Source organism: Tenrec ecaudatus, chromosome 16, assembly GCF_050624435.1.
Source record: "Tenrec ecaudatus isolate mTenEca1 chromosome 16, mTenEca1.hap1, whole genome shotgun sequence".
Taxonomy (NCBI): Eukaryota; Metazoa; Chordata; class Mammalia; order Afrosoricida; family Tenrecidae; genus Tenrec; species Tenrec ecaudatus.
The window spans coordinates 61,379,579-61,399,429 of NC_134545.1; the positions used below are offsets into that span (position 1 = coordinate 61,379,579).

Genomic DNA, 19,851 nt, shown 5'->3' on the forward strand with positions numbered 1-19,851 from the left:
GTGCTTGTTAGACATGCATATGCTTATCTGTACAATTAAGAGCATGAAAGCCTTAGATGAATAGTAATGGGAGTAATGATTCCCTGAGGGTAAGGGAAGAGAGGGGTGGGGAAAGTGTTAGTTCCCTAAGGGTGGGGGAAGGAGTGTTGGGGAAAGCTGATATCAATGATGACTGTATAGCCCCACTCCATGGGAACAAATAACAGAATTGCAAGGAAATGAATGTATTGGATGGTGTAAGATATGGCAAAATAATAATATCATAATTATGGTTCCTGTTGGTAGGGTGGTGTGAGAAAAGGAATAAAGGGGAGCTGATATCAAAGAGTTCAAGAAGAAAGAAAATGTATTCAAACTGATGGTGGTAGCATTTGCACAATTGTGCTTGATCTAATTGAAATATGGTTGTTACAATATCTGTAAGAGCCCCCAATAAAAGTTAATTAAAAAGGAAGGATAATAGCACTCTTCTTGTGGCCCTGCAAAGAAGTATACTAGTCACACACCTCAAAGTCCGAGGTGGGGCTTAGTCACTTGTTCATACAAGCCAGGGGCACCATCTCAGAGATTCTGCTTCTGAAGGGCAAGGGATGGCAATGCGTGTGATAATTTGTCAGTTTATACTTTTTTTCAAATCATTTTATTGGGGGCTCATAGAATTCTTATCACAATGCATCCATCCATTGTGTCAAGCACATTTGTACATTTGTTGCCATCATCATTCTCAAAACATTTGCCTTCTATTTGAACCCTTAATATGGGCTGCTCATTTTCCCCCTCCCTCCCCACTCCTTCCTCCCTCATGAAGCCTTCACAATTCATAAATTATTATTATTTTGTCATATGCAACACTGTCTGACATCTCCCCACCCACTTCTTTGCTGTCCATCCCCCATGAAGAAGGCTATACGTAGATCCTTGTAATCAGTACTCCGTTTCCACCCCACATTTCCTCCACCCTCCAGGCATCACCACTCTCACCACTGGTCCTGAAGGGGATCATCTTTCCTGGATTCCCTGTGTTTCCAGTTGCTATCTGTACCAATGTACATCCTCTGGTCTAGCCAGATTTGTAAGGTAGAATTGGGATCATGATATTGTGGGGGAGGAAGCATTTAAGAACTAGAAGAAAGTTATATGTTTCATCGTTGCTACCCTGCACCCTGACTAGCTCATCTCCTCCCCACAACCCTTCAGTAAGAGGGTGTCCAGTTGTCTACCGATGGGTTTTGAGTCTCCACTCTGCACTCACCCACATTTACAATGATATGATTTTTTGTTCCTTGATGCTTGATACTTGATCCCTTTGACAGCTCATGGTCACACAGGCTGGTGTGTTTCTTCCATGTGGGCTTTGTTGCTTCTGAGCTAGATGGCTGCTTGTTTACCTTCAAGTCTTTAATACCCCAGATGCTATGTCTTTTGATAGCCAGGCACCATCAGCTTTCTTTACCATATTTGCTTATGCACACATTTGTCTTCAGCAATCATATCAAGAAGGTGTGCATCATGAAATGCCAATTTAATAGAATAAGATGTTCTTACATTGAGTAGGTACTTGAGTGAAGGCCCAATAATCATCTGCTGTCTTAATACTAAACCTATAAATATATGCACATCGCTCTATTTCCCCACCATCCTATATAAATATATTTACATATGTACATGCCTGTATTTAGACCTCTATACATACCCTTTGTCACCAAGCTCTTTCCTCTATTTCCTTTTACTTTCCTTTTGTCCCACCATCATGCTCAGCCTTCAATTGGGTTTCAGTAAATTCTCTCGGTTACATTTCCCTTGACAAATCCCTACCAGGCCTTTCACACCCTCCTTGCCACTAATTTTGGATCACTTGTTGTTCCCCTGTCCCTGGATTTGTCAAAACCACCTCCTTATGCCTGCCTCCCCTCTCTTCCATGTCCCCCTGGAACCATTGGTCCTGTTGTTTTCTCTTCCAGATTATTCATCCAGCCTATCTTATCTAGATAGATCTGTAGATATAATAATATGCACCAAAAATCAAGGCATAGCAAGACAAGCAACAAATGAGAACACAACAATGACAACAAAAAAGAAAACCAATGACCCATTAAAGAATAAATTAATTAAAAGAAAAAGGACAAAATTTTTAAATATGGAACGCTTCACAAATTTGCATGTCATTCTTGTGCAGGGCCATGCTAATCTTCTCTGTATCGTTCCAATTTTAGTATATGTGCTGCCGAAGCAAACACCACAGTTTATTCTAAATCACAGTTGAAAACCACTAGAAAACAATGAATTCTAAATCGGGGTTGCAAATCCCTGTGAACTGCCTGACCCCATTCTCACCCCTCAGTCCTGCTTTCATTGCTCTTCTCCGTCTTATTTCTCTCTCTTCTCTCCTCTCTAACCCCCTGTCCATGCTTCCTCTTCCCTCAGGACTCTCACAGCCAATGGAGGCTCCAGTATGCTCTGCAAGAGCTGTGGACTCTTCCTTAGACTTACTAAGCTACTTATTTATGTTGTAAACGTCTCCTCAAAATTAATATATTCCAACATGATTTGCCTTCCCACACATATTGCTCTTTAGCCTTTATATCATTCTAGCTCATGTTATCATTTTGTAGCCTGTCAGTCTTCTCACTAGATTCTATAGTCCTTAATGACAAAGATTCTTTCTTATTTACCTTACGATTTCCCATGATACTTAGCAAATTGAGATCTATATAAGAATTAGATCTATGCATCCATGCATTACATTTTTTTAAACAATTTATTGGGGCTCATACAATTCTTATCACAGTTCATACATATACATACATCAATTGTATAAAGCACATCTGTACAGTCTTTGCCCTAATCATTTTTTTCTCCTCTTTTCTTTTTTTACATTTTATTAGGGACTCATACAACTATTATCACAATCCATACATATACATACATCAATTGTATAAAGCACATCCATACATTCCCTGCCCCAATCATTCTCAAGGCATTTGCTCTCCACTTAAACCCCTTGCATCAGGTCCTCTTTTTTTTCCCCCTCCCTCCCCTTTCCCTCCTCCCTCATGTGCCATTGGTAATTTATACCTCGTTATTTTGTCATATCTTGCCCTATCCGGAGTCTCCCTTCCCCCCTTCTCTGCTGTCCCTCTCCCAGGGAAGAGGTCACATGTGGATCCTTGTAATCAGTTCCCCCTTTCCAACCCACTCACCCTCCACTCTCCCAGCATCGTCCCTCACACCCTTGGTCCTGAAGGTATCATCCACCCTGGATTCCCTGTACCTCCAGCCCTCATATGTACCAGTGTACAGCCTCTGTCCTATCCAGCCCTGCAAGGTAGAATTCGGATCATGGTAGTTGGGGGGAGGAAGCATCCAGGATCTGGGGGAAAGCTGTGTTCTTCATCGGTACTACCTCGCACCCTAATTAACCCATCTCCTCTCCTAAACCCCTCTATGAGGGGATCTCCATTGGCCGACACTTGGGCCTTGGGTCTCCACTCTGCACTTCCCCCTTCAGTTAATATGGTATATATATATACATATACATATATACATATACACACATATACACATACATACACACACTTATATCTTTTTTTTTTTGCATGATGCCTTATACCTGGTACCTTGGCACCTCGTGATCGCACTGGCCGGTGTGCTTCTTCCATGTGGGCTTTTTTGCTTCTGAGCTAGATGGCCGCTTGTTCACCTTCAAGCCTTTAAGACCCCAGACACTATATCTTTTGATAGCCGGGCACCATCAGCTTTCTTCACCACATTTACTTGTTCACCCACTTTGGCTCCAGCCGTTGTGTCAGGAGAGTGAGCATCATAGAGTTCCAATTTAATAAAAGAAGGTATTCATGCATTGAGGGAGTGTTTGAGTAGAGGCCCAAGGTCCTTAACATTACATTCATAAATGTTCTTTTCACAGCACTTTTGTAGTCATCTTCCTAATGTAAACTGTTAAAAAGCCAGTGGTTTAAATAAAACCAAAATGGGCATCTGTATTTTTGCCGGTCAGCATTCACTTGATACCAACACTCTGATCTTTCCTGGGGAAGAATCCTCTCCTATTTTAATGCCATCTGGAAAGGGTGGAGCTCACTCAATGCCTGGGCCCAGAATTGGTCATGTGATGGAAATCTGACCGGTGAAGGCACCCCAAGTCCCTGAGTCAGGTGGTTGGCTCAGGAATGAGCAGCTGCTCCAGAGGTCCTGAATTCTGGGATGTTGGGAAAAGGGCGGAGAAAAGAATCCATTTCTGCTGGGGTTCTGTGATATTAAGATATAAGCCAATCTAACAGTATAAATGGAAAGCCAACAAAAGGGACAGCGGAACTGAGTGGTGGGGAAAACAAAATCAATTCTTAGGACATCAATTTTACCCCTGCACCCAGACTTTGGTAAAGCTGCATAGCCTGTGTTTCATACAAGCAAGTGTTCTTGTGTCCTAGAGCTCATTGTGTCTATTTGCTGTCATTTGGAAAGGAAACAGTGCCAATGAACTCAAGTCTCTGAAGATTGAGGTCACAAATGATAAATTAAGGTTGTTCTATAATCTGTCTAAGATCACGTCCTCTCAGGACCTCAATCGGTTCTCAGCCAGTGTTTTATTCCAATGTCCTCTCACTCTGAGCAGCAAAACTTGCCAAGGTGTTAGGGACCTAACAGTCTTGCCCTCCTCGCATTCCTTTCAAACATCCTCAAGTTTACATCAGGAATCACCCCTGGGACAACTCTCAGAAAGTGCCATAAAATAAAATCCCAAATGAAATGAGTCAATTGCTATTATGTGGCATCAAGTTGATTCCAAATTACTCAGTAGGTTAAAAAAAATCCCATTGTTATCCAAGATTTCTTGTTCACTGTTCAAAGAAGTGTACCAGACATTGATAACATTCATAATTTTAACATAGCCACAGTATGAGTGAATTTAATTATCCATGTCCCTCTTTGCAGCTTTGCTTTATGTTGCCAACCATGGAGTACATGACTTGGTTACATAAAAGGAACAGGAAATTATTCCAGAAGAATGATTTTGTTTGTTTGTTTGTTTTTTGTTTAATGTCATGAACTGGGACAAAGAAATGGAACAGAGAAACCCTGCCTGTGTGGCATGACTAAATTATTCATCACCAGATGGTTCTGGCAATTCAGGCAGCTCTCAGTAGTGACAGTGTAAGATCTCTGCCCCAGGCTAAAGGAGACTTGCTTCAGCTGTTTCAACAATACACACCCATCATCAACCCAAACTAGTGGTCACTGTGTACTCACCTGATTTCTGCCAAGAAACACCCAGTAAGAAACCAAGAGAGGAAAACAAACAAACCTGGAGGCTCAAGTGAAGTGTTGGTCGGTGCTGTGATAGCTGATAGGAATAAAATCTTCCTCCTAGTTGGTAAATGCCAAGGTCAACTTGTGCCCACCTTCAGACACATCTGAAGCTGAAAGTCACAAAGTTTCTGATACTGACATTAGTTTTTCAATTGCTTGTTAGACATATATTTGTATATCTTTATACACACAGCTAGATATACACATATTTTAATTAGATTATTTAGTACACATAGTTATAGACGCTAATACAAATAACCATGTTTTAGGACAGGGCCCCATTGCCTTTCCTTGGTTCAGGCTGAAGTTCAAGAACTCAAGCTCTGTTCAGAAAATCCAGTCTTCTCCACCCAGTTCCAGCAAGAAGGAAATGAGAAACCAGTTTAATTCTCCTGGAGTCCAGATTTCTGAGTCCATGACATTGAGTTGATGTACCCGAGCCATTTGTACTAGGTGTCTTCTTGAAACATGATGTAAGCTGGTTTTCTAAAAGTCACCTTCAAGTCAGAAGATGGTCTATAAGGCAGTAGGATTGTTTTGCTTTGGGTATTTTGCTCCTTTGGAGAATTAGTCAGTTATGGGAAACAGAGTGAAAGGTCAGACTGGCAGCTATGTTTAAGGGTAAATCAGTCATTGTTTTAATTGTTCTTTAAGGGAGTGCTGTATAAAATTTTACTTGGCTACAAGTTGTTCGTTAGTTTTGTTCTGGCACTTTTTCCAGGGCAGTGCCAATAACCATTTTGAAAATTCTTCTCTCTTGGAAAAGGTTTTGACTCGCTAATTGAAGCATTGCTCCAATTTGCAAGCCATATATTTAATAAGCTTCCATCAATTTCTGTTATCATCTTGACATGATTTTTGTTTCAACCGAGACGATTAAATGCCCAGTGTTGCGTAACCTTTGTGTGGCTATGAAGAGGCAAGGTCGGTGTGACTTGGACCTAGATAATCGCTCCTCCTCTCATGAGTCCCATTGATGCTATTCGCTGTGGCACTTTAAGATTGCTTACTGGGAAATTTCAGACAAGGAGCAAGTACTATGCTGATCCCTTTGTGAGAACACAGATCTAACTTCAGAACCTTCTTCACCAAGCATGGCAATTGTGACAGCAATCTTCTTTTTCCTGATCCTTGCCTTACAACTTAAATGAGGCATTGCTTGATGTTTCCACAAAATTTGCATGTAGTAGGCATTGGTAAGCATCCCTGGGTACCACACATGGTGTCACCATGACTCAGAATAAAATTGACAGCAAGTGGTTCTGATTTAGTCGTCGTGACCAATTTTATTGTAAGCATTATAACCATAAACACATATGACATACATTCTAAGCAAAGCATGGTGCAAGATTTTGTGATAATATAAAGAAGTTTGAGTTGCTATTTTCAAAATTGTTGCACTGAAAGGAAAATAAGCGAAATAAAATTCCAGTGATAGACTTTTGAGAACCTTAATTTGACATTTATGTGACAAACTAAAGCATTTCTTATAAATTATGAAAAAGCAATAGTAGGACCAATATCATAACTCAAGTGAAGAGATGTAAACTCTGTGGAGTAGCGCATGCTATTAAAATTTTGTTGTGTTTCATTATTTATTGGTTGTTCTCTTGTCTTTTTGTGACAATTACAGGCTACATACATAATTGAAGATCAATGCATATGCCTTAAATATTTGATTATATCATCCTAGTCCAGTCCTAATTTAGAAAATGATTGGCACTTATGTGTTTAATTATTTTTATTGTATTCCATAATTCGATTCTCAAGATGGCTCAACATAAGAGGGGGTACCCCCAAACTGGATTTTTTTCAAAGCTATGTATTTAAATTTGTTGCAAAACACCTTATTATGTTCAAAGTACTCTCCATTACACTTAAAACATTTGTCAAATCTGTGATTCCATTCTTGAAAACATTTTTCAAACTCATCTGTTTGGATGGTTGACAGAATCTCTCTCCTTTTTTCCTTCACCTCTTCTACAACATCGAATCACTGTCCTTTCATGTCCCTCTTCACTCGTGGAAACAAACAGAAGTCACACAGAGTGAATTCAGGTGAGTAAGGGGCATGGAGCAAGAGAGATATGCTGGTTTTTGCCAAAAACTGGTGCACTGAGATAGCTGCATGAGCAGGTGCATGGTCACGGTGGCAAAACCAGTATGCCATCTGCACAAATCAGGCCTTTTCTTGTCACATACTGTTATGCAATCTTTTTTGAACCTCTAAATAGAAAACTTGATTAGCAATCTGACCTGGTGGAATGAACTCCAAATGCACTACCTACCTCACATTTTAAAAAAAAAAAGAGTCTTGTCTTGATCTTTGATTTCACTTGACCAGCTTTTGTGGGGGCCAGCTGACAATGATGACATATTCTGCTCACTTGATTGATATTTGGTTGTAAGCTCATAAGAACAGTACTACATCTTGTGTTTAGTAATGACCTTAGGGAAAAAGTCTGGGTCACTTCAGAACTGGTCTTTCAAAGCACAGCACGCTACCACTCAACATTCTTTCCTCATCAGGCATGAATTTTTCAGCAACCCTTCCCATTCCCAAATCCTCAACTGAGCTCCAAGATAGCCCGGATAACTTGCCCATCTCTTCAACGGTCTATCATCAGTCTTTTAGTAAAAATACACGAATTTTGTTGACATTTTCATCCATTTAGGAAGTTGATGGATGTCCAGGACAAGGTTTGTCAAGAATCAACATTTCACCTTTTATAAAATTAGGGAACCACTTGAACATGTGAATTTTTCCCATAGCGCTGTCATTGTAAGCTGTATTCAACATCACAGCAGTTTCTGAAGCAATTTACCTGAGCAGGAAATAAAATTTCAGAGCTACGCCCTGTTCTCCTAAATTGGTCATCGCAAAAAAGCAAGGTTTGAATGAAACTGCTTTGACAAAAAAATTTACTGTGACCAGACTTCCCAGATGACACCACTGGGTTCAGTAACTTAAAACGAGTTGCTGGATGCTCGCCTAGCGGGAAAAACATGTACTACAAAAGATCTGCCCAGTAGAGTTTTTTGTTTTCATTTTGGTGGGAGGGTGATCCCACGTATATCTACTCCTCACTTATCAAATATCTTGTTATCTGACAATTAGCATTTACAACAATAGTAAAGAATCTACTATCTATTTTGTATTTTAATAATGTAGGGATTCTGCACTCTGGTAGAAATGAACTTTGAAGGGTAAGACAAGAATGACACTGGTATGATGGTGAAGGACACATGCCAACTGCTGGGTTATGATTCCCAGTGGTTTGGAACGTACATAATGATATAATTTGACAGACTTAGAGTGAAATGACGTGACAATTCTGTAATAATGCAATTTGGCAGTTATATAATTATATAATCATCTTCCCCTTTTGCATAATTCAGATTTCCACATAACAATTAGGTTTTTGGAAACTAATGATGTTAATAAAGGAGGAGTGAGTACACTAGAGAAGAACATATATATTGAACACATGTCCCCTAACTATGACCCGGGTAGGACTAAAGAAATGAACATGGATAAATATCAAGGAGACCTGGTATGGAAGAGGAAAGTTAGAAGAAAAACACTCAAACCTTATTAGATCACAGTAGTACTGCTATACATTGTTTAAGATGATACATATTAGAATATTATGTTAAATATTATGGATTGACTAGGTACATTTATTTTTGTTTCTTCCCAAAGCCTATTAATATAATAAATACTATAAGCACATAAGTCTGGCAGTTCTTAAATCCCTATATAAACTTAAAAGCCTCCCGTGGTCTGTCATGCCTAACTAGGAATAAGGAAACAGAGTTACTAGAATGATAAGAAATTCCCTCACATGAAATGTGAAAGAAGAAAATGTCAAAGAAGAAAAGTTAAATAAATCAGAAGTCTTCCAAAATTCCAAAATTGTCATAGTTCCCAAATTGCCATAGCACTAGAGATAAGATAGTGCATCTAAGAAAGAACTAGGTACTACCAAAAAAATATTTTTTAAGATTAAAAAAATAGTTGGCTACTTAAAAATAGGGTAAGAACAGGAAATTGGCAAAAAAAAGTTGAAAATAATTTTTAAAATATTTTTAATACAGAAATAGGAAGATTCAGAAAATTATAGAATCAGCCTTGGAACTCCAGAAAAAGAGAAGGCAGGAAAAAAATAGAGCATTGACATAACTCGAACCAAACTCACTGTCAGCGAGAGAGAGCTGACTCACAGAGACTGCTGGTGGACTCCCAAGACTGTAACCGCTTACAAGAGTAGAAAGGTCAGTCTTTCTCCTGAGGAGTAGCTGGTGGTTTCAAACTGCTCACCATGCAGATCACAGCCTAACATGGAACCACTATTCCACCGGTGCTCTTAATCAAAGTAATAATATATACCAATTTTACAAAACTCAAAGACATATGTTTTCGGATTTTAATAGCCTACATGGTGTCCAGCACAATGAAGATTTTAAAAATATATAGAAGTTCCATTATCAGCACACCAGCAAGAAATACTAGTAGGAAGAGAAAAAATGTTATATAGAAGAATCAGGAGTCGGGTTGGTTTCAGATCTTTCAATACCAACACTAGAAGCAGAAAAAAGAAGAAGAAAACGAAGAAGAAATTCAAGGTCGGGAGGTAATCTTTGAAATCTGATGCCTAGCCAACTTATCCATTCGATGTATGCAAGATCTTAAAATATTTACCTACTGTGCCCTACGGCTATGGGCATTCTATCATGAAGAAAATCAAAACAATTTCTGAGTTCATTCCTACTTACAGCAACTCCACATGTCAAAAAGTGCAAATGCTTTTGGGGTTGTCTTGGTCAGGCTCTTTCTTAAAACCTTTATTAAAAAGGTTTGTCTTCAATTGAACTGCTGGGTGAGTTCACACCATCAGCGTTCTGGCTAGCAGTCAACTGTTTGCTCTGTCCAGGGATCTCACAGGAAGAGCGATTTGCTCCAAAATGATGGCATGAACCAAGAAAAGGGAAGACAGAAACGAAGTACTCAGAATCCAACACAGGAGAAATTCTAGAATGGTAGTGCAGGGAAGTTCCACGGGGTCCCAGAAGTCTCTCTCCAAGATCATAAATCAAAGCTTATCTACTGTCTGCTGTGTTTAACACATTAAGTTATTTAGGTATGGTAACAGAGATGAATAATTTTTCTTCCATAAAATAAAAAGAGATAGCCGAGCAGATCTTTAAATCCCTTTCCAGCTCAAGCAGCCTGCGAAGAAAATTCATACTTTAGAGAAAAGGTCAAAGATGTAAGATTCATGCACTTGTCCGTATATAGAACCATGCCATGATATTTTAAAAGCATCTTATTTATATCAGAATAGCTGAAGTTGGCTATTTAGGAAAACAAACTGTGCTTCTTTCAGTCAGATATCGTCCACACTTCACCCTCCTCCATTTTCCTTTATAGGTAGTCTTATCACAGGCACTACCCCAAGTTCTCAGAGGGGAAACTGAAAACAAGCGACAAGAAATGTCCTCATGATAATAGCATCTTCCAGAAAGAGAGCAAGAGAATTTACCAATTATGAAGCTGCAGTAAGGGTAAGAATCTCATTAGTCAGTTTATGCTAGCCTTTGCTAATGACAAAAATAAAGAATTCAAAATGGGTGAAGTCATCTAAATAACTGGACATAAAGTGTATTTCTTGAGACATCATATTTTTCCTTAAACCTTCATATAATTATAAGGATCAATGCTGGGCCACATTTCCTATTCAGTAGAAGTAAATTTCCCATCTAGACAGTGATAATATAAACAAAAGACCAAGAGTTTTTTCTTTAATTTTGTTCCCAACATCTAGCTTTGCCTGTCCCCCAGCTGCACCTCTGTCCTGATACAACGGGTCACTCTCCGAGATTTACTCATCCTTTGTCTTAATCCTCAGATACACTCTCCTCTCAGATGGATTTCCAACCCTACTCAACCTTAGGCCAAACCACTGGGTAGCACCATCAATCTGTCCTAGGTAAAAACTCATTTGCCAAAGGCAACCTACTCAGGTATTTCCAGAAATTAAGATAAAAATGTAGAGAAGATTATTAGCTTGCCCTCATCCTTTCATTTTGCTTTTAAGAAATTATAAAGCAAAGCACTTATAATCTGAAGAAAAAGAAAACCCAGGAACATAAGTAGGGCTATCAAATGATAAACAACCTCATGTGACTGGGGCTTGGAAAATCTGAAGGTGGATTCACAAGAACAAAAAGTGAAAATAAAGGATCAAAGCTTAAATGGCTAGCTAGCCTGTAATTTTTAATGTTTTATGTAAGTACCTTCTTCTTTAAGTATTTGCAGTAGATTAAAGCAGAAAGATACACTCACCAGCCTGAAGGACTTCTTGCACACTGCAAAGGAAATGATTTATTACACTGGAAGAACCTAATCCTTCTAGTTCGACATTATCTCTGTACACAAGTCTTACATCGAGAAATAAAGTTCATGACAACTATAGCAGATTCATGTGCCTGCAGGAATAAGGAGGCAACATAAGTGACCTCCTACAGGTAGCAAAAATGTAAGTGTGTAAGTATGAGGGGAATTAGAGAGTCCAGGGACAGCTGGTGCTCCACCTCAGTCCATTACTGAAACACAGCATACGGGCCTAGGGCCCCTCATCCTCCTCTGCCACTGGAAAATCACCCAAAACGTGAAACACTAGAAAGTATTAGGGAGGGAATTTTGAAACTTAGACGAATCTAAGCTACCCCATTATGGAAAATAGTGCATAGTTTTACCTTGCTCAGTTCTTTGAGAAGGGGCTGCCACCTTGAAGTTTCAAAGTAGCCTTCATAAAGAGAATGTCAAATTTCCAAAGTTTGACGTGAAGGTCCCTGCTTCTATGCTGTTCCCATCAATGAAGCAGAAGTGAGGAAGTAATCAGATTGATTATGCACCCCGGATTTTCACATATAGATCTTTCTCTATATAGCGTATTTCTTCTATCCTTTATGCAGTATATGATTGTAGCCTAAACAAAGAAAATTAAAACCTTTTTAAGAAAACTTTTTTTCCTTTTACTAACAGCTTTTTATTATTTTTGATTGTTTGTACATTGAAGGAAATTTATTTACTAATAGGAAGCCAAGAGAGACCTATGTTAATTGGCACACTATCAATTATCTGTGTCTTGCATTAAAACGTTCGCCATCAGATTGAATACCAATGTCAGGAACAGTTCTCCGAGCTTGGCTGCTCAATCTGGACTCAGTTTAGGGACCTGAATGTGCAGCTGAGCATCGAGCCGGCATTGGTGTGTGCACCCAGCGAAGGTTGGCAAACACTGTTCCCCAGGAGAGGATTGTCTAGTCCCTGCAGTGATCTCAGATTTAACAATGAAATTAGTACTTTCACTGAGGCACATGGATCAGAGGTGATCATTCCAAGAGAAATGGGCTGGGAAATTCAACAAAATTCTAACATCAAGCAACAGCTTTAATCAAATTACCTAGAAATAGCCCAAGGACAAGGTTATAAAAGTTTAAAAACATTTGAAAGGGCAAAGCTCAGACTCCCACAGCATTTCTTTCCTTTTTTCCTATGTTTGAAATGAATTCGTTTGTCACTAAAGATTCCAACTCCATTTCAGTTCTACTTTTCCTCCTTTCTTTTAGCCACTCAACCCAATACTTAGGCCCAAGGGGTAAACAATTTGGAGTGTCTTTTTTTGTTTGCTTGTCTGTCGTGTTAAGACTGCAAGCCTTCACTCTCATTTTTTTAAATTATATTTTCATTTTTAAAAAAGCATATGGTGTGTGGTTACACAACCCATCTCAACCTAAGAGATCAGTAAAAATATCCCATTAAACCCCCATAAATGTATTTCTTTCTTGCTCTACCTCCTCCAGTCCTCCCTGCCTTCTTCCATAATTTCTTATCCCTCCCCTCTCCTTCTTCCCACCTTTGTCCCTGGTCTTCCAAGTCTTATCTTTTGGTGTCAAAACATGTTTCTTTTCTTTGCTTTCTCTTATAATGATGGCATTGTTAGATATTTATCTTTATAAGTTTCACTAAGTTTGCTGAGCACAGTGGCCTCGAGTTTTGTCCATGTCTTGGGTCCCACAGCATATCTAATGAGCAAAGTTCCACTCATAGAAAGGAAATTACATCCAACCACACCTTTCGAAATTGTTCCATGTAACCAGTCTTCCAGATCATGCCAGTCTCCATTTCCAAGTGCAAGACAATTGCCTAATGTTTTATTGGACACACAGCTTGTAGGTTATTTTCTAGAATGGTTGCATGCACAATTTTATATTAAACTTGAGGCTAAGGGTACTCTGAAGTAAATTTATGCCAGTTAACTTGTTATTGCAATTGCATACTCTAATTAAATATTACATAATCCAACGAAATGTTAGTTTTTTTTTTTAAGTGCTGGTTTCTATGAGAACACAGTGTTCTGGGGAGAGTTGGCAGAAGTGAGACTGGAAATAAAATTATTGAATCAGGTGTGGGTAAGGTATCTATAAAGAGCCCTGGTGATGTAACTATTATGGGCTAAAAATTTGGCATTTGAATCTACCCAGAGGTCCCAGCTCTGTAGGAGTGAGAGCAGGTGATCTGCTTTGAAGACCCAAGAGGCAATGTTATTCTGTCATGCAGGCTTGCTATGAGTCCAAAGCCACCTGACAATGGGTCTAAAATGGGGTTTTGTTGTTTGTTTGGTGTTTGCTATTGTGGTGGTGAGGGACAGGGCTACTGTCAGGGGTCTGGTCTCTCCAGGTCCAAAGTTGTTGTGGATCATTAAAATGCTGTCAGATCACCTACAGAATGCTCCTTTCATACTGAACAGAGAGCTCCAAATTCTGTAGACTATTTCTATTTCAATGTTAAACATTTCCCATGTGATTTTTAAAAAGCATCGATAATCAAGTAAAATTGGAGTCCATAAATGGAGCAAAAGGTTGAAGATTCAGATACTAATCAAAAAGTGGTCAGTCAACATTAACTCGGTGGTTCCTAACAACAACAAGAAGATATCTACAAAGAGTGGAACATATTCATTAAATGTAAGAGGATTCTGCCTTCGGACTGCATTGCAACTGTCGTCAACTTCTTGCCCTGCTTTCAATAAATTAAGGCTGGTAGAAATGACAGACTTTCCAGTATGAGTATGGTTTATCAGGACAAGAGCACTCCCGCCAGTCCACCTCCACTGCAAGTAAAGGCCTGACATCTCATCAAAAGATGAAAAATAATGAGTGTTTCAAATATGCATACAGTATCTTTATGAATCCTTTTTAATTTTACTGAAAAATTTACTGATCATGTCAATTATATCAGATAATAGGGATTCTACTGGATCCGTTACAAATAAATTCTATACTCAGCAAGAACAAATGAACATGTTAAGCTCATGAATAAGTTATGAAATAACTGTCATAACAATACAGATAAAAGGGAGAGAAGATCTAACTGCAGGTAGTAGCAAGGATATTTGAAGCAAGAAAGAGATTCTAGACATATTTAGGAATGGGGGATTGAATCTGAGGGAGGGAAGGATGGGGCCACACACAGCATTTTGTTAGCCAACCAACAATCAGAGTGGTTATTGAAATGCTGTTGCCTGCCATCCGGTGAGTTAAGGCTCAGAGTGACCCCATTGAACAGACGGGAACTCCCTCCTGTTTCGAGGAGGGAGCAGATCATCGGCTCTGGATTCTTGTAGAGCCACCGGTTGGTTCGAACCACAGACGTTTTGGTTAGCCGTCAAGTGCTTAACCATTGAGTCACCAAGTTGCACTATCAATCTCTTTCTCTCTTTCCTTGTGCGTAACATGCATGTGCTTATTAAATATCTTATCCAAGACACCTCTGGGTGGACTTTCAATGAGCAGCAAAACACAAACCATTTGGCATCCCAGGGATAGAGAAATAAACATATACCCATGTATACACACACACACACACACACACACAAAGGAATGTGAAAAATGTATTGCTATTGCTACTACGAATATAGTTCATGCATGCACGAGTAATTCCAACCAAAATGTGCTTAAACCTGTCTCTGCTATCAGTGATACACTTGTTTTAGTCTTGTTAGAGTATGTGGTAGTCACAAAATTTGGTGTCAATTTGAAATTATGAGTGAAGGGGTGGAGTCTGGCCTGTCAATCAAGATATAATCAATGAGGCCTCTATGTGGGCATGGCCTTCTGAGAATTCTGGAAATCCCTGAATTTCCTCCTTGGAAATGAGAGAAAACTCTCTCTGCTCACTCCCTGAGAGATGCTCTACTGACAAGACACATGGTGCTACACCCTGGGAGCTGGAGAAGCCACATGGACCTACCCTGATGCAACCAGACCTCTGGAGCCAGAGAAGCCATGTAGAGACCCCTGCCCGCGCTGAGATGCTTACAACACCACGGGATCGACAAGACTTCCCACCCACTGGCCTGTGATCTTCCCGCATCTGGCATCATTGCATGTGTTTCTTGAGCCTGAAGAGGATTTTATAGATTGGTATCGGACATATGGGCTAATACTGGACTTATGGACTTGATCTGGACTGGGCTGAGATGTTTTCTCAATATTCAATTGCTTTTGTCTATAACCTTCTTTCTTCTGAACGTATGAATCTCCCTGGATTTTTTTCTCTAGTCTACCCAGACTAACAGAGTACCTTACAAAAAATGTCCAGGCAAAACAATGGCTTCTCAGTAGGTCTGCTGGATTAGTTAAATTCAAGTCAGAGAGGTCAGCTCAGAAAGTCAGGGTGACTTTTTTAAACCCCAAAGGGGTGTTCAGGATATATTTTCTACAAAGGGCGATCATGAGGGATTATTAAGAAGATGTTTAAAGATGGGAAACAACACCGATGAGAAAAGGCCAGGAAGTTTTTACTTAGGATTTTATTCTAAGAATGCACCTGCTCATCTTAGAGGGTCGCCAGGGGTGTCCTGTGCCACTTTAGCAGAGAGTCCTGCTGCTCTGGTGTTGCTATCCCCACAACATGCCGAATTTCTAAAGGGAACACATGTGATGCCCTCAAGGATGCCAACATTGTCATGCCGACATGACGCAATTCCAACTTTGCACAATTATTCCGGGAACGTTTACAGAAATGAAAACACCAACTCAGAAAAGTAGCCACCTACATGGAGGAGATGTTGTGGAACAGTAGCTGCACATTTGGATGTTTTGTTCAATATATGTTCATGTGATTTTTGAAGCAATATATATTTTTTTAACTTACCTGCATTTATATACATCTACTCACTTAACAGCATGGTTAGGTTCCAAAGACCAGGTCATTATGTGAAAATCAGCATTCCTTGACAATAGAAGATGACCACATCAGATCATAAAATAAAAAATGACTATATCATTACACAATAACCAAATAGGATAAGCGCATAACTGGCAAATTCTATCATTGCATAACTTCAAATCCAATAAGAACCATGGTCCAGACAAATTGACACATAACCTCACCATCTCATTGAGCTTTGCTCTTTCCTTACACCTCATCATTTATTCCTGCTACACATGCATCATTAATGCCCAAAGCAGCCAGATATAAAATTTTGAACTATGTCATAAACATGAAATTTTGAATAACAAATTAATGAGTAAGTCTGTAAAACACACACATGATAGATATATATCTCACTGCCATGGAGTCATCAAGTCCGTGTTGACTCACAGTGACCCCTGTGGGTTTCTGAGATGTAATCACTGATGGGAGTAGAGACTTGTCTTTCTCCTGAGGAGCAGCTGGAAGTTTCAAAGTGCCAGCCATGACGATCTCAGCCCACCGCGCAACCACTACACAACCAGGCCTCCTTGATATGGGATAGGTGTGTGTGTGTGTGTGTGTGTGTGTGTGTGTGTGTGTGTGTGTGTGTGTAGATGGTAGTAAGGATGACAAGACTTCATCTCATTTCCTTTAGACATGTCATCAGAGGGACTAGTACCAGCAGAAGGACATCATGCTTAGTAAAGTAGAAAACCAGAGGAAAAGATGAAGTGCAGTGGACAGAGTGGCACTGTGGTTTCAACAAAGGACTCCAGCCTTCCAGCCATTCTGAGGCTGGCTCAGCATCAGTCTCTCACTCGGTTGCATACATGCCTTGAGCCGGAGCTGTATCTGGAATACAGTCACTTGGGCGACTCCAAAGAATGGTGACCCAACAGACTACTCCAATTACAGAACAATATCATTAATATCACAAGTAAGTAAAATGTTGCTGAAGATCATCCAGCAATAGCTGCAGCCTGTACATTGGCAGGGAGCTGCCAAAGTTCAGATTGGGTTCAGGAGAGAACATGGAACAGAGATGTCATTGCCGACATCAGATGGATCTTGGCTAAAAGCAGAGATTACCAGAAAGCTGTTTACTTGTGTTTTATTGATTATGCTAAGGAATTCAATTTCATGGATCAGAACAAATTATGGATAGCCTTGATAAGAATGGAAATTCCAGAATGCTTCATGTACGTATTTGGAACTTGTACAAGGCTCAAGAGACAGTTCTGAGAACTGAACAAAGGCATGCTACATGGTTTAAAAGCAGGATTAGTGTGCAAGAGGGTTGCCTTTCTCACCATAATTGTGCGATCAGTATGCTAAGCAAATCATTGGAGAAGCTGGCTTACATGAAGAATGTGGAAACAGATTTGAAGGAAGGCTTATTAGCAACCTGCAGTATGGGAATGACACAAGCTTGCTTGCTGAAAGTGAGGAAGAATTGATGCTCTTGCTGATGCAGGTCAAGGATTGCAGCCCTCAGAGTGGATTACAACTGAATATAAAGAAAACCAAAATCCTCCCAACTGGACAAATAGCAAGCATCAGATAAATAGAGAAAAGATTACAGTTGCCGAGTATGTTATCTTGTGTAGATCCACAATCAATGCTTTGGAAACAGCAGTCAAGGGATGAAACAATGAACTGCATTGGGTAAATCTGTTACAGGAGACTTTTTAAAGTGCTGAAAAGCAAGGATGTTACTTTAAAAACTCAGGGGCTCCTGACCATCACATGATGTTGCTCATTGCTACATAAGCATGTGAAATTTGGACATTGAATAGGGAAGACTGAACAAAAATGGATGCATTTGAATGATGGTGCTGGTGAAGAATATTGAAATCAAAATTGACTGCCAAAAGAACAAACAAATCTGTCTTAGAAGTACAGCCAGAATGTTCCTTAGATGTAAGGATGGGGAGACTTTGTCTTATGTACATTGGGCATGTTGTCAGGAAAGAACAGTCCCTGGAGGTGGGCATCATGCTTGGTTAAAAAGAGAGGCAGCAAAAGAGAGGAAGGCCCTCAACAAGATGATTGACACAATGGTTGCAACACGGGGCTCAAGCATAAGAACAATTGTGGGTGTGGTGCAGGAGCAGACAGTGTTTTACTCTGTTGTGCATAGTGTCCCTGTGAGGTGTAAGGGACTCCATGGTACCTAACAGCAACATATATGAGGGGATCTACCCCCACCACCACCAAAAAAAAAGGACTTGCACTGGGCAAAGCAGAGCTTTTGTAGTAGGCAGCGTTTCCACTAGGCAAACATCCAGCAACTTTCTCTGAGTTAGTGCACCCAGTAGCGTCACCTGGGAAGGTTCTTTCAGTCACAGTGAATTTTTTCATGAAAGCAATTTTTGCTCAAACCTTGTTTTTTTGTGATGGCTGATTTAAGAGAACAGTGTGCAGCTGTGAAATTTTGTTTCCTGCTCAGCAAAAATGCCACAAATAGTGTTGAGATGTTGAGCACAGCTCTCAGGGACAGCATGGGAAAACTCAAGTGCCTGAGTGTTTTCTCCTTTCAAAAGAGGTGAAATGTCGATTGAGGACAAAGCTCGTTCTGACGTCTGTTAACTTCACAAGTGAATGAAAATGTCCACTCGAAGCGCACTTGGAGCTCATTGCACCAGGTCAGACTGTTCATCAAGCTTTCCATGCAGAGGTTCTGGCATCAGAACAGTGTGTGGCCCAAAAAATCCCTGCTTTGTGGCAGACAGGGCATTGGTTTTGCCACCATAACAATGCACCTGCTCATGCAGCCATCTCAGGGTGCCAGTTTTGGGCAAAAAAACAAACAAAAAAAACCCAGCATGCCTCTCTTCCCCGTGCACCTTATTCACCTGATGTCACTCCATGCAACCTCTTTTTGTTTCCATGAATGAAGAGGGACATGAAAGGACAGTGAGTTAATGACATAGAAGAGGTAAAGAAAGAAAATGAGGGAGATGCTGTCAGCCATCCAAACAGCTGAGTTTGAAAAATGTTTCCAAGAATGGAATCTCAGATTTGACAAACACATTAAGTGTAATGGAGAGCAGAGTACTTTGAAGTGATAAGATAGTTTTGTAAAAAAAAAAAAAAATTTTAAATAAGTAGCTTTGAAAAAGTAATTCTGGTTTGTTTGGTTTTTTGATACCCCCTTGTATGATCACTATGAAATGGAACTGACTTGTTGGCACCTAACAATAACAAATAAATACATACACATATATATGAGTATATATATATACACATATAAAACA

General features: G+C 39.8%; 1 non-coding gene across 1 annotated transcript; it reads right to left on the bottom strand.

Moving 5' to 3' along the window:
* Nucleotides 1-2,131: 2,131 nt before the first annotated feature.
* Nucleotides 2,132-2,237, bottom strand: LOC142429998 (U6 spliceosomal RNA). Its single transcript, XR_012780491.1, has one exon. It is a non-coding gene; the product is annotated as a U6 spliceosomal RNA (small nuclear RNA).
* Between the last annotated feature and the right edge of the window lie 17,614 nt (nt 2,238-19,851).